The sequence below is a fragment of the Telmatherina bonti genome (assembly GCF_933228915.1).
Source record: "Telmatherina bonti genome assembly, chromosome: 17".
Classification (NCBI taxonomy): Eukaryota; Metazoa; Chordata; class Actinopteri; order Atheriniformes; family Telmatherinidae; genus Telmatherina; species Telmatherina bonti.
Genome location: NC_136615.1, coordinates 24,858,695 through 24,875,693, shown reverse-complemented (window position 1 = coordinate 24,875,693; position 16,999 = coordinate 24,858,695).

The window sequence follows — 16,999 nt, the reverse complement described above, 5'->3', positions numbered from 1 at the left end:
AGAAAATAAGTTTTTCAACTTGGATTTTAAGTTTGTTGCTTTTCAATAGTATGGCATCATTTTACATAAGGATTTTGATATCTGTGGTAGGATCACACACACAAACACTCCAGAAAAATGTTTGTCACTTTAAACTTCCCGACAAAATAAGGCTTGGTTTGGAGAATTTCCCTCGTATGCCAATTTGTTGTAAAATATTTCCACAGACAACATTTGGGGAGGGAGTACATGGGGCCAATTTTGACAGTAACTTCATTGTTATAAAATTCGAATAGCTTCCACATACGGAAATGAATAATTACAAGCAAAACATTTGTTTCCTATTTAATTTAAACTATGAGGGGTCAAAAATGTTATTACAGTGGAATTTTATAGTACAAATCTAGTAGTTTATGGTACAAAAGCAACATTTCACACTTTTTATAGGTGGATATGGATTCATTTTAAAAAATCCATAAATACATGGAGGCACAGACTAATAAGTCTATGTTTACACAAATGTCCTGCATCAGCTGTGATACTTAAGAGGTTCCGACTGTAGTCTGGATGATAAAATATTATAATTGGTTTACCTCTGGATTTTTGTCAGTCAGAGGAAATAGGTACCATAGGAAAATTAAAAGGGACTGTTGAAGCTATTGTGCACATGTTCATTTAGACATACTGCTTGTGTTTGCTAAATGAAAGTAAACTAGAGAAATTGTATTAGGCTGTGGATACTTGGAAAGTAGGATTTAGGAGTATGTACAAGAGTGTGTCTGTTTGTGTGTGAAGATGAGTGTATGTGCACACACACATGTATTCCCAGGGTCTGGACAGGCTATCAAGCAGCTATCCATCCTTTGTAAGGATCAATATTTATGAATCCCTGAGGACCTGTGGTATGAAGCATATAAACAAGCAATGTAGTGGAGCAGGACAGACTACAAAACAAATACACACAAAAGCATCAATACATTAAAGTGCACATGCAATCACACAAATACTGAGGACAGTGAAATGCTTGGAAAAGGGTTAAAGTTGGACAGATTGTCAATATTAGTAAGAAAAGTTCATAATCACATAAAGAATATTGTAATTAGCTTTCAAGAAAACCTCCCTTTGTGATTTGTTTAAAGGCTCCATGTGAAATTAGATGAAACAATGTCTATTGATTATAATTATAAATGCATCTTATTATTCACCTCATATTGCACAAGAAAATAAATAAATTAACTTGTTTGCACAAACTATTTTCTTTTTTCCATTTATTTTCTGTCATTTTAATGTAATATGTAGTGTTTGCTCAATAAAAATTCAACAGGTCAACATACTACAAAATGGTTAATTAAATTAATTCAATTAAATTATTCATTCATTTTATTTAACATCAAGGTTAAAAAATAAATTGTAGTTACAGGTGCAATGAACATTATTCAGCCCTACTGCAAATAGGTTTATTGGCTAAATGTACAAACTAGCAACTGTTTGCGAAAAAAAAAAATTAAACAAGAACCATTTAATAGCTCAACACTACTGATATCATAAGTGGTTTCTCCAAATTCCACAGAAAATGCTACTTTAATGATTATCCATTCCCTTTATAAGAAGCATTTGTAGTATTTAGCAGAGCACCCTTTTGCTTTTACGGCCTACTGCAACGTGATGCATAGCCAAACACCAACTTCTGGCTGTGATCATGTGGAATCTCAACCCATTCCTGATGGGAAAAGGTCTCTAGTTCACTAATGTTCTTGTGTTTGTTTTCTGCAACTGCTTTTTTTTAAACCCAATGAAAGATTTTCAAATGGGTTTAAGTCAGGCAACTGTGATGACCTCTCTAGTATCTTCCAGGAACTTAATGTCTGCTGCCACCAAGTCTTCCTGCAGGTGTTTTGTAGTAAGATTTGTTTTTAACCACCTGGCTCCTCAGTCTGGTAGCAGTCATTGATAGCTTCCTCTCTCTGCCATGTCCAGGTAGTGTAGCCACTGTTCCTTGAACTTAAAACTTGCGAACTATGCTTCCAACTGCATCTCTACGAACATTCAACACCTTGGCTATCTTATTGCATCCTTTTCCTTGTTTATGCAATTCAAAGATCTGCCCTCTGAAAGTTTTGGACATTTCTCTTAACTTACCCGTCTTTAACATGAAATCCAACATCACAGGTGACAATCTAGGTATCTCGGTACTTGAGACTACACCTGATTAGCATGTGTCCCTGTAGACTACTATTCAGGGGTTCAGGAGAATTGTGAAAGTGGTATTTTCTGCTGAATTTAAAGGAACCACTTATGTAAGTTGTGCTAAGCTATTAAAATTATTCTTGTTTGATTTAACTGCAAACAGCTGCTAGTTTGTACATTCAGTCAAAAAGCCTCATTTGCAGTTGGGGTTGAATAATAGACTGTCTATTTATTGAATAATTGACTAATAGAAAATACTTGTAATGTCCTACCAATGCACATGATAATGTTTTCCTTATTTCAAACTGTAAATAATAATCAAGCTTGTACTCGGACACATAGCCACTGGCACTGCAGTTGCCTAGGAACGGGCTGCAACTTTTCCGTCTGCAGTTGCATCTACAATCCTTATATTTTATCTTTTTGTATCATCATTTCAAAAAGAGAAATTCACCTTGCTTCAAAATGGGTTAAAAAGCTATTTATGTTCATGACAGCACAGGAATAATTTATATAATTCTTTAAGTTTCTTTCCCCTTTCCAAACAAATCAATTAAGAACCTAAAACTTTGATGTGGGGGGTGAGCGGCTCGCACAGTAGCCTTTCTGTTTGGAGTTTGCGTGGGTTCTCTCCAGGTACTCGGGCTTCCTCCCACCGTCCAAAGACATGCATGTTAGGTTAATTGGTTACCTAAATTGTCCCTAGGAGTGAGTGTGAGCGTGTGTGGTTGTTTGTCTCTTTGTGTTGGCCCTGTGATGGACTGGCGGCATGTCCAGGGTGTCCTCTTGCCCGAAGACTGCTGGGATAGGCTCCAGCATCACCATGACCCTTAATCGAACGAATCGGATAATAAATGAATGAATGAATGTTTAACTTATAGATCTGCAAAATTTTCCCATAATGAATACAATATCTGTGCGTCTAAAAAAAAAAAAAGAAAAAAAAGCTATTTGTTTATGGCAACAAATGAATCATATATATGCATTATATAACACCTTGTGTTATTTGTGTGTCAAACAGTGTCAGAAATCAGTTGGATGCAGGAGAGTTATGACGGTGCTGTTAATGTCAACTATCAGCTGCACCTACTTCATGAGTTGTGTTATTAATTGGTAGTTGTTTAAATCCTCCTATACCACACCCACCCCTCTGCACACAAATAAAAGCCAAAATATTCCATACTCATCTTCTTTTATGATAGTTTTTGACATCCTCTCGTACAAACATGATGTGAGAGACAGTAACAGTACTGCTTTTAAAGTGTGTGTGTTATGTCAAAGCAGGTGGAAATGTAGCATGTAATTAACATGCCATAATCAATGTGGGGGCGTTTGACACCTTGTAATCACTGTGTGGAGATTACCACCCATTGCCCTGAGACACGTATATATACACACACACACGAGGAAAGACGAGCTCAGTTTGTCCACACATATACAAACAACACGCACACACACACACACACCTGTGTCCATAAATATGAATCGTGTGCACATTCATGAACCTACTCAGCTGATCAGACTACGCTACAATAACACACACACGTGTACACACAGTGGGCCTGTTTAATATCATTTACATAATGAGAGAGCAGCCACAGTAATAGCTTTTCCTTTCTCTTATTATCATAATTTCACCCTGGGCGCCAAATGACAGAAAAGGAGAGAGAGAGAGAGAGTGAGAGAGAGAGAGGAAGGAAGAATGGGCAACACAGTAGAGTTGTCTTGTCCTTGTTACTGTGAAACACTCTTTGTCAAAGTCAAGGCCAGCTACCCCTGTTTTCATCCATTTTTGTCTGCCTGTCCTCAAGGTGTTTGTCCTTCTGTTCCTTTCAGTCACACACATTCATACATATTTCATGAAATCTTTTCTTTGTCACTCAAATCAAACAAAATTGAGAGATTATACGACTGTAGTTTTGACAGTTACAGCCTTCTACCCAAGTCTAAGTCAACTTTTGTATTAAAAACTATTGATAAAATGTTTGTAGTCACTATTGTTGTCTTGTTTTCCTCACATTTCTTATGTAATTGTGTCCCACAAGACTAGAGCAATTTTAAAACACAGGTACATTTTTTTTAATCAATTTCTAAATGTTCATGACTGCTAATACCTCAGGAGGACACTGGGCTCATGTTCTACTGAAATCTAAAGAATAATAGACATCGGACTCCTGTGTCTGCATGTCTGCAGAATGTCATTGATCTCTGACAAAAATAAAATAAAAAAAGACCACGTTTCATCCGTAAAAGAGGGATCAAATGTTGTAGACTGACTTGAAAGTAAAGAAGAAGGGACGAGAGGGGGGGGACAGAGTAGAGTAAGGAAGACGGGGATAAAGTGGCATCTTCTTTATGCATCATCTTTCCATTTATTTATCAGTTCTCCCATCATATTTTCTCTTTTCATATTTTTCTCTTCCTTCTCTTCACCTCAGTCTTCTCACCAGGTTCCCTATTTCTTCGTTATTTCTGTCAATTTACTTCTATTTTTTTTTTACCTTTATCCTTTTTCTCATATTTCCGCATCCCTTTGTGTCTTCTCTAGCTCCGATCTCCATCCCTCCATCCATGTACATAATCTTTGCTCTTCATTTATCTTGTTCCAGTTCTTTTGCCCACCATGATCCCATCCTTTCCTTCCTCCTCTTCCCCTCCTATCCTGTCCCGTATTGACAGAAGAGGTATGCATTTTGCTAAAACATTGGCTGATGAATCATTGATGTTGGTGTTGAGGTTTCACTGGTGCGGGGGCAGCCGGATGTAAATAAGTGAGGACTTGGTATGGGGTATAGCGAGCTGATATGCAGCCCTGTGTCTGAAACATTGATGAGATATGCCTGGGAGTGCATGTGTATTTGCGTGTGTATTTGCTGGCACAACTGTGAAGGCTATTTAAGAAGGCTAGATATGACAGTTGTTTACAACATGGCCTAGACACTAAAGAACTACGGGTGGATAGGACTGAAGAGACGAGGAGGGTGGCAGATGGGTGGAGAAGATAATGTTACCCGTGTAAAAGACAAATATTAGACTACACTGACATGAATCAAAGTAGATATGTCAAGCTAATAGATTTTTCCATGATTCTTTGTGAGAGTAGCATTTTTCAATGTTGTTTTGCTCATTATGATAAAGAGATTAAAAAATAAAAAAACATTTCCTGCTTTTTGATTTTGTTTTTTGGAACCAGAAAATTTGAACCATGACAAAGCTCCACCATTGACTTATCATTTGACTTATCATTTCCCTGATGGGCTCAGGATTTTGTTGCATATGTGTGAACATCTGTGCCTTATTGTTTGTAAGAAATCATACAAACCAATTATGAGAGCAACCTGAAAATTGACATGGTGTTGAAAGAAGAAAAAAGGCCAAAATCAAATGTTCAAAGTTTAGTTGTTTTGTTCTCAATTCCTGTTCGGCTTCATCGTCCTCCTTCCTGCTTCTCCACAGTCCTCAGACTGTCTACTACAGGTAAGACTATAGGCCTTTTCACATATTATGAAGTCAGGACTGCAGTAAAAGGGAGGCAAAGTTGGTTTGTTACTGATGCACCCCTGAACTACCTTTAGTTACAGAGGCCAAATGATGACATGTGAAATGATGCCATCTTCTCCTAGCTCTTCTACAAAACTTTTTTTCTGTGTGTAAGCACCCACTGATGCAGAAATGACTCACATTAGTTTGTTCATTGAACAAACAAAGTTAAAAGTTCAGTCATAAGCTGAAATAACAGACTCATGAAATAAAAAATAAAATAAAGAATAAAGCTTAAGAACCAAAGGGAGCCTCATATCCACATACTCCTCTTTGAAGAGTAAATGTGTTCAGCACGACACGGCAGCCAGACCATCATTCTGCTGTCAGGATGCTGGGCAGGACAAGTTAAAAAAAATAAATAAATAAAGAGGAATAGTTTCAAGAGTCTTTTTTGCATGGATGTTTCATAACCAAGGTGTGGACATATTGGTCACAACACAGGTAGTTAACAACTTAAAGAGAAAAAAAAGATTTAATTAAATGGAGATCAGAATATCCCTTTCAGCTTAAATCCAGTTTTGAACCTAAAATTGCTGACATCTGTCAGTGACAAGCCAAAGTAATTTCCTCAGTGTTGGCCTTTTCAAAGGCTTATTTATCTATAGAATGTAGACAATGATCATTCCCTATTCTGCATGAGCCACACACCCCACACACAAGCAAAGAAGGCAAAAGCATTTATCCAAGAATCCATCAGATATATATGTTTCATCCTGTTAGAGAGACGTACCTTAACCAAGCTGACACTGGAAAATAGATGGTGTACCCCTATGACTTTGTCTCTTCTGTGATGCACCACCAATAATAACTGATACTGTCATTTACAGCTAAAGTCTAAATCCATTTGCTAAACAAATACAAGGATTATGGGAAACTGAAGCAGAGAAAAAAAAAACTACTCAAGCTAAAACATCTAAGCGATCTTATCCATTGTTTTTGGACCAAGACCACATAAGTATTGCATTACCAAAAACCATATTAGAATTAGTGTTTTCTACTCAGATACACTAAACTACATGAGCAGAAAACATGCCAGATATTGCAATGCCTCTCTTTACAGGGAACCCCAGAAAAGGGTCTTTGTGATGAATATCCTTGTCTTTCTGGACACACTAATGCACAAGTGCTCATACACAGATACACACATACATACACATATGTAAACCCCCGATCACTATTCCACACCTTCACTTAAAGCACTTTTCAGGCCTCTTAGTGCCTTCCTCCCTGTACTGAGCACCATTAATACAGTCATTTAGTCCACTAATACATCAATGTGGTCAGTACTGTTACATTATGCATCAGCTGGGGTCAGTGTACAGTGAACTGTGCTGGTCCTGGTTCTAACCACACATTGTAAAGATATCCATTTCCCATTCAAAACCATGCTGGAGCACAGCTAATTGATTAGCTGAAAAGGTGCACAAATTTGACAGCTGTTTGTAAAAGTTGTGTTTTCGTTTAGAGTTGTGTATCAATGTGCAGTAGCATGAATGTTTGTGCTGCAATTTCAGCAATAAACACCATACTCTTCTTGTAGCTACACCAGTATCCTGAGTCTGCTTCACAACTTCTGGGTAAAGTGACAGAAGTTAACCCAGGAGTACTCAGTTCCTCTTCTCATCCTCATCACCTTGTCAAAGCAGGAAGGTTGACAGTTGTTTGTATAACTGCACTTAACTATGTCGGGGTTTTCACAGTGGAATGAACCTACTAAAGCAACATGGGTACTAAAGTTTCACAGAAAGGCTGTGGTTCAGGAGAAAAAAGACCAGATGAAAGACAAGGAAAAATGGCTAGTTTATTTGTAGCAGAACACCCCTGTGGGTATGGTATTAACTTTATCTACCATCACAGTTTTTTTTTGTACAATATCAGCATCTTTCTGAGCCGCTTTCTCGTATAAGAAAACATAATGCGTGTGTATGGATTGCACACACTATACAAATAAGATGAAATGGTGAATGTTTGTCAGTGCACGATTTCCTGGATGCACAGAGCTGAGTTCAGCTATCAACTTAGCAACTTTGGTTGCACATAAAGTTGCTACTACCTGAGGTAGTATGCAAAATGAATGCCAGATTATCTGTCAATAAAAAGGACATCACTGATAGCATTTGCAATAATTCCATAGTAATGTCTTTAAACAAGCATCTAAATGTTTGAGTGTTTCATTTGTGTGGTATGCAATTCTGTCAAACAATCTATGTAAGGGAAATTTGGCAAACATCCTGGACAAGTAACCATCTCACAAGTTAGTCATATATACCGTTTGGTTGCTTTGTTCCTTCTTTATTTCTAAATTTGGTTGATAATTAAATGCAGTAAACCAACAACACACTCATTGCGTAGGCTGTGTAAAGTAAACCTTTGGCTGTCCCACTCCAAATCCAAATCAGAGGCTCTCAGTTCAACGAAACTTACAACATTATTCAGATTTATGTGATTCTTAGTGTATGTATAAGCAAGGGCCTTGCATCTCAGCTGGCACAGGACTTGTCACGCTGCTTGCAACGGGCTGGACTCAGTTATACGCTTCATGCAATCCGACAGTTTATCCATTCACTGCATCACTGCACTTAACTATTTTCTTTAGCAGTGAAATATGGACATTTACATTTTTCTAAGTATGTAAACTAAAACAAACATTAAAACATACACTTACACACACCCACAAACACACCTCTTAACCACACAGTAAAAACCCATTATATTTAAACCACAAAAACATCAGTGTCATAAGGTTGAAAACCAAACTCTCTGAAGCCCACAACCATTTACCACAGAGCAGGGCACTTTAGACTGGTGCGTTACTTTTAACCACAGTTGCTAAAGCACTTTACCTACTTACCGCAGTTTGTGTATTTTTGTTTCTGTTTGTGTGCACTGTCTCATGTTGTCTGTCTGTGTGTGTGTGTGTGTGTGCGTGCGCGCACTTTAGCATATATGTGATTTATTGAACATGAGATTGTGTTTTTTGTCCTGTTTCCTGGTGCTGTGTGTGTGTAAGTGCTTGTGTTCATGTAACATGACACTTTAATGAAAGGAAAGGAGAGATGAAGCTGAAACAGCCTGAAGTACCAGAGGAGAAAGACAAGATTGAGCAAAATAAGTGGTTAAAAAAAAATAAATCAGAGTATAAAAGACATAACATTAATGCAACCATGAATGTTTGCATTAATGAAGCTCAGAAGATAATACCCAGGTTGTGGGACAGTCATGGATCAAATAGATCAAAGACAGAGGGAGACTGGAGGACTTATCTTTCCAGAGATAGAAAGGATGTGATGTGAAAAGAAGATGCCAAATAATACAAAAAAAAAGTAGACACCACATTTACACTAAAAGTCTCTCTTGTGGTCTGATACGTCTGTGTCTAATATAACCTATACTTTAAGATATACAGCTTTTTTAAAACTGGCCAAAAAAAGGAAAACACTTCATGTTGAAAATATATTTATTCCAATATTTTAAAGGAGGAGGAAGCTTATCATTCTTATTTTGAAAAGTACTGTATGATGCAATCTGAGACAATCCTAATGACAGCTGCTACCGATAGCCACCAGCCGAAGAATAAAAAGGTTCATTTTGGGCAAGGGCAGACATTTTGGTCTGCAGTTCTTATGGTGTGCATTCGCACAAGCACTGTTTGCTCCGCTTTAAACTAACCATCATCCGCCTGTAGTAGTGTCAACGGTCATTTGGTCATTTTGGTGGGGAAGAAAAGAGAACTATGGTTCGTCTGAAACAACAAGTGACCTCTGATCTGATGTACTGACAGTGGAAAAGCATATGGAATATCCAGATGATCAAAGCAAAGAAGTGATGTTTGCAGTTCCGTACCACGACATGTCGGACATCTCTTCTGCTGTTCATAATGAATAGATTTTGGTGAAAATCCTATTCGGTTTTAACAACAAAGTGAAAATAGAAACTCCTAGCATAAATAATGTTATTGTAGCCATGGTCAATCACTGAGCCGGATTTTATGCTTACTCCTTTTTGGTCAGCAGTCATTTTGGGGAACACGTCCCCTAGCGAGTAGCTGTGTGATAATGTTCAGGCAGTTTGGTCCATCTGATTAAAGTGCAGTGTGAAAGCAAACCAAACAAAGATGCCAAAGGTCCCTGCACAGTCAAACAGAGTCTGTCAGAATATCCTGAGCTGAAAGCACTCTTAACTGGCCCACGGTCAGCTTTTTCTGGTATTGGTGTCCATGTATAAAGTCCCTGATGCAACAAATCAATTTCGAAAGCAAAATGTCCCAGCTCAGGCTATGTCTCCTCACATGTATTTGTCTGGGTAAAAAGACTGCAATGAACAGCTAGGGCATACAATCTAAGCCTGTACAAGAAGAAATATAAGCATTTGAAAGAACTTTAAATAACTTATAAATACAGAAATACCCACTGATAATTAAATGACAAAAAAGGTGAAGGGGTGGGGGGTGCACAGCAAGAATAAAAGAATAAAATCCTGATGACAAGGCACAGAGAGAAGATGTAGTAAGAAAGGGACAAAGGGGAAAAAGAGGGGAGAAAAGAAACAGCAACTTAACAGTGAAATTCAAAGGGAAACTGCAACGAGGCGGCAGCAGTACATCTTGATCAACAGATGACTGATCATATCAGTGTTGGCCATCTTTCACCAGCCGCCGCTTGACGACACCACATGACCCCCCTGTTCACACTCGCACAAACATACACAAGCACACTCCTGCACACACATTCATTTCCCCCGACATACCCTGAGGCGGGAGCATCAATAACGAATGGCCTGGCCAGGGGCCTCTACTCACTCACACACAAACACACACATTCATTCACACAAAAACGCACAAACATGTGCATGAATACAATCCCATATGTGACAATTTCACATATTCATGTATGTATTTGAACATACACATGCACATATGCACAGAAAATTGAAGGGTAGTGGTGAATAAAGAGGAATGCATCGGACACAGAAACATAATATGGCTTTGTGCCCTCAGGCCTGAGGTCTTACCCCCAACCCAGTCCCCAATGCCCCATGTCCCCTGCTGCAGCTTCTCTGTGTTCACTGATAGCTGAAAAAAATAAATAAATGATGAACATATTTCACAAAAGTTTGTCTTATTAAAGATGAAATATGCTTGTGACATAGTAAAAATAGGTGTAGAAGGAAAGTACATGACTAAAAGTTGGCAGACGTGGCTCAGGTTGTATACAGACACATGTACAAAACCTGGAAATATGAGAAAAACATCTGAATTAAAAATGCCTTAATTAAAAAAAAGTCAAATGTTTGAATAAATTGTTTTTATTTTACTGATTATATTTATGTTCAAGTGCTATAAGAGTGTGTTTATGTAGAGAACAGCATTGTAACAATAGGCCATATTTCAAATACTTCAATTATGGTGTTTACATGAGATGCAACAACTATATTTAATTCATATTCCTTCTTACAGAGCATGTAGCTATAAATAACACAGACCTGCTTTTCATCTCACTGTGACTGAAATTTGCTAACATTCAAAATCTTTATAACACTGATATCCCTCATAACAAGGAGCATAACTCTGGTTTCTCCTTCACCCGAAAAGTGTGCATTCTTATGTTCTGCAGCAACATTGTTCTGCATTAACTGGAAGCTTATAGAGCTTGTGTCATAAAGCAGCAGTGTCTGCATTAAAAATAATGTTGTTAAAACTAGGACAGGACATATTGTAGTGTTGACTTATTGTGAGCTAAAGCCTTGTTTAGAAATCCTTGATAGTTTTCTGGGAGAGAAAAAAATCAGTAACTAAAGGCACATCCAAAAATAATCAAAGGTAATATATAAAAAGAATTTTAAAAAATATGTCTATCTATCTATCTATCTATCTATCACAAGTGTAGTGTAAAATTGGTGAAAGGTTTGATGCAACATATTGCTGCAGTTATGTTTAAATACACATACATCAAGGGTGGAAGGTTTCTACATATTACATAGTTTCATTATTGCATATTACTGAATATGAATATCATGTTAAGTTGAAGGAAAATAAAAATGCAGTTCATATGGCAGCGTTTTGATCGGGTGAAACCATGTTGTGTCCATATTTAAGCTTCATTGCAACTGTCTCCCTCTGCCCAGACATGGAGAAGAAACTTAGCTCTTGTGTAGTTGAATGCACCACTTGTTTGGTATGCCTTTGTTCTGCATGGCCTCAAGTTTACGTGACGAGTCATATTTTCTATTCTTGGAAATAACTCCTTTTTTATACTATGTCACATCTAAAAACAATATCATATTTTCAAACATTACAGGAACATGAGCTTTTGGTGTACTTAGATAGCACCAAGGTTTGAAGAATACTTAGGCATGTACACACGGAAAGCGTGGAATTGATCCATTGACCTTCTGATTGGAAGAAGACTGCTCACCCTCTGCTCTGTGATGGACTGTGTTAGACTGGAGATCTGTCCAGGGTGTACCCTGCCTTGATGGTTGCTGGTGAAGGCTCCAGCTTCCACATGATCATTAGTTACACTAAGCAGGTAAGAAAATTAACGAATAAATGAATGAATGCTCATCCTTCTGAGCTACAGCTGGCTATTTTCACTAAGGCTTATAAAAAAAAAATTTAAAAAAAAACAGACCGGCCCTTCATTAATAATGAAAAAGTCTTATCACACCATTTAGCTACACATCTGCATCACGAAACTGATGCAAAGCTTATTCAAATGACTTGTATTATAGTGCAGAACATGTATACAAACTGTAGACAGAATACAAAAGGAAACCTGGGGAAGAAAAACCTGAAAGGGAGATTAGAAAAAAGGACAAAACAACTCATTAAAAAAGCATGAAATAAGATGAGGAGAGGTCACGAGGTGGAAAGAGGTGGCGCTGTGTTTTCAGCTTTACGTTTCACAAGTCCTAAGTGTAATGGGAGTGTACTTTAACACCTGAGTCCACTACATGTGAGAACACATGACAACATGAGGTCTTTCTCTCTTCATTTGCTCATGCTCATATTTTAGTTGTATCACAGCCTTCCAGTCTCCTTAGCTTAGTTCTCTTTTTCTTCCCTTTTTCCTTTGATATTATTAAACAAGCACACCTGGTGTCTGCTCACTTGAGGCCACACATGGGTTTGATTCATGCTTCAAGAACAAGAGCAGAACTAGATTCTTCTAACATATCTAATCATCTTACATCTCCATTTTGTCTTTTTGTTCAGTCAGATTGAAAGACACTTCATTTACAGGGTAGCTATGGTGAATGACAAGAGACTCTGAAGGAGGAACTCATTTTGACAAGAAGTTGTTGAACTCTTAACTTTGCAAGAAAAGTATGTATATAGGATTATTTGAATTGAAGCTGATTAAACCCCTTTGTAGGAAATGTTGTAGTGTTTTCATTTCACTTCTGCAGTCATGACCACAACATCATCATCAGGGGTTGTCTTATTTCCCATTAAAGCTGAACATATTTGACATATGAAATGCCAGACAATTTTAAGTAACCTGTTAAATTCAAAATGTTATGTTTCATCATATAAAATGAAGTGCCTTTACGCAGAACACAGCAGAACAGATCATGCAGCATGTTATATGCATTTATCCTTTGTGACATTTGTGATCTAGCATGACGCTGCATTTTAAAAATGTCCTAACAAAGTGTACAGCACACAATATACAAGTTACAATAGAGTATGTAAATACTTGTAATGAATACTTCATGAATAACACTTATCTGAACTAAATTAATAATAATAGAACATGCGTTTACATAAGATTTGAAATTCATCACCCAATAAGCCAGATGTTTCTCTCAGGGTGGTGATTCTCTGTGCAATGTTTGACCCACTTTGAGCTGATTTTTCACTCATACGGCTAGTTTTTGGCTTGATTTGACTCAGTCGTGTGTTGCGTCTCATGTAGTCTACATGATTATACAGAAAACGATTACCAAATCAAGACCAGCTCTCAATCAGCAATCATGAATCATAAGAATATCCAACTTATTTGAAATCCTGCTCACTCCTATTGGGGGTCTTGCTCAGTAGGGGCAACACTACGTGCCAACTGACCTCAAGCTGTAAGAAACTGCATGCATGCGTAGTTGAAGTAAAAAGAAGCAGCAGTGGCAATGATAGCAATTCTCGCTACAGAATGGACAGAACGTATTGCCCACGTCTACAGTCACAAGAGTCTGATGTGTCGTGTATGGACGTGCAGTATGAGTGGTCAGCTCATATCCAAGCAGCAGGCTTCTGAGCTTCATATAGTGTCAGAACATGAACTTTACACTGTGAACTTTTAAACCCTGGGATTTATTTGTACAGTTTGACAGTTTGAGCCAGACCTGTTTGACCTGATTGAGAAAGTCATACAGTGTATTCCTGCCCTGGACAAGTTTAAAGGGGTGCTATTATGGTATTTGGAGTTTTCTGAGCTTTCTACAGTGTAACAGTGTTGAATCCTCATCAGACATGTGAACGGCACTGTTTTTTATCACCTAAACGCATGTTTGAGTTTGAGTTTGAGTTCCAGCATGCTCTCCGTTCGGTTTCCATGGCGACGAAAAACGCGTCGTTTTAGAGAGTTTTTTCTTCTACGAAATCCTTGTGACGTCCCGGGGGATAAGGTTCGGTGATTGGTTACCTTCTACTGGTTAACTAGGGCATGTACAAATACATCAGGCGGATGGAAAACGTTGGATAAAGTTATTTCGAACGATGGCTGGTGAGTTTACCAAAGAGAGACATCCTGCTGCATTCCTTGCTGTGGGTTGCTGTTTTCCACTTCGTTTTCAGGCTCTGATTCAGGTTCCAACATGTAGGGCTGCATGCTATGTGTTGACATTGTATTTTGTTTTTTTTATTGAGTTCATATTAGCCTAATCCTTCTGTTTATGAGATGTTACAATGACGGCAAAACCAGTTGCGGTGCGCGCTCCCGATGTAGCGTGGTGGCGGGAGGCGGGGCTTAATGCGGAATAGTCTCAATCCACTCGTTTTGCCCACAGGCTGATCTGACAGCCTACGGAGAGGGTTGGTCTGAAGTGAATAAAGTGATCTGTGACAATAACTCTATCAATCCCAGCCCTTCTGGTCTCAGAAATAAAAATAAATTAGCCTGAAATGCAAATAATAGTTCCACTTTAAGGTCAAGTGTAGAAACAGACAGTGTAGCTTGATCCACACTCTCCAAGCAAAACACGCTGAACTATTTGTCATTTATTATATTGCTGTTGGCAAAGTTTAGCCCCTTCTGGAAACTATGACCCAACTCCTGATTATTTAATAAGAGAAACAAATTTGCAGGGCATAAAGCTGTCGCTGCTTCCTAATTGAACTTTTTAGTTATTCTTGTTAATGTTAAATACTGGCACAGAGGGTTTAAAGATTCATTAACACACACACATATTCACACTCCCATCCAGGAGTCTGGGTGAACAATGCAGAGATTCAGTAGAACAGAAACTACGCTGGTGAGCCACTACACATGCTCAGGATAATTATTACCATCAAATCCAAACGCCTGTAGTGCCTGCCTGGCATTTCTTAAAGTGTGTACTTTTCCTATTTAATTAATTAAAACAATTGTCAATGAACTTTAAATTAGTCCGGCATAAAATAATCATTGCCAATGCGAGTGTGTGTTTGAGTGAGAGAGCGAGAAAGAAGGGAGTGTGTGGGGTGTGCGCATGTGTGTGTGTGTGTTAATAATTAGCGGGCAGTAAAGCGGCTGTGTTAATTGCATTTAGGATCCTGCCTGGGGAGAATGAGGGGAGGAAGAGAGCAAGAGAGACAGAGAATGAGGAAGAGAGAGGAAAAGAAAGAGCAGGAGAGCGAGTGAGCACAAGAGTAAGTGACTATCTCTCATCTCTTGTTCCTGAAATAGAGAATTCCCATGTACTTTGAGATATAAAATGGAGCGTGGAGCCCCAGGAGTAGAAGAAATACACACATACAGGCCAGTGCTCACACACTTTTTTTCCCCCATTCACTCACACTCTCACACATGCACAGCCTCTGGGAGGATGGCGCTAACCTTAATTAGCCTAACACTGTGTTGAAATTGATTGAAATGCAGAACATCAATTATTAAGCCTAACTGTTTTCATAACCTCACACACACCTCACCATGTAGCACATGTAGGGGGAGGAAGGAGAGGGATAAGGGGATAGAGGTGTGTGTGATGATAAGAAAAGAAAGGCCTGATTGTGTGTCTGTGTCTTATTGCTATAAAAGTAATGTGAAGGCACAAAGTGTGCCTTATTGCATATTCTACACAGAATACACACACACTGCGTAGAATATTCTGCTTGGAGTCATTGTAGACTGAAAAAATACATACATTAGAGACTCCTGTGCAGAAGTAGGACATATATGCAAATCGCAATGCATTAAATCAGTCAAATTGTTGTATGAGATTACATTAGTATCTGCACTTTTGCAACTCTGGGAGAGGGGCAAATAAAAGCTGTGAGGGATAGAAAAGGAGATTATAGAGCAAAGATTAAGGATTACAAATGTGATAAGGTACAAACAAGCTAAGAGTTAAAGAGTGTATCATCGCTTTATGTGACACTTGTGTCAAGAAAATTAAAATTATCCAGCCTTAAAGAGTTGTGGTAGCTGCTTAAGTCTAGCATATTACTGTAAGTACTACACAACAAATTCTTGCATTTCCACATCCGATCATACTGAATAGCTTAGTTACACTACAACACCAAAATTATATATTAAATTAGCCAAGCTTTAACTGTTCACTCATTTATTTGTTATTATTTTTATTTTAAGGATCTAAGAGCTCATTTTTACGTGTGTAAAATGTAAAGAAAATATAACTGTCATAACAAGTATCATTAAGCACAGAGTGTAATCTGATCTGGATTTTTAGCATTGATCTGACGCCTGCTGCACAATATAGAATGACTGTTCGTCGTTATAGACCTTTTTCACAGAAGGCATTTTGACATTTCATTGCACAAAAATAATTAATAACATAAACATTTCCTGCATACTATTTCCACTTCCACAGGCCAGTGTTGTGCTTGCCAGTACTGTATCTTGCTTCACGGGACATAAAATGAAGAAGAACGTTACTGCTATTAGTTAAATTACTATTTTCTTTGAGAAAATACATCCTAGTGGAACAAACCTGGCAGGGAATTTAAAGTGTAACACTCTCTGTCTACATGGTGAGAATACAATACATTTCCAAGCAAGTAATTCTACAATAACCACTGTGGTTATTCAGTGAACCTTTGAACCCAGCTTAATTGTAGGTCACAAGTGTGAGACAG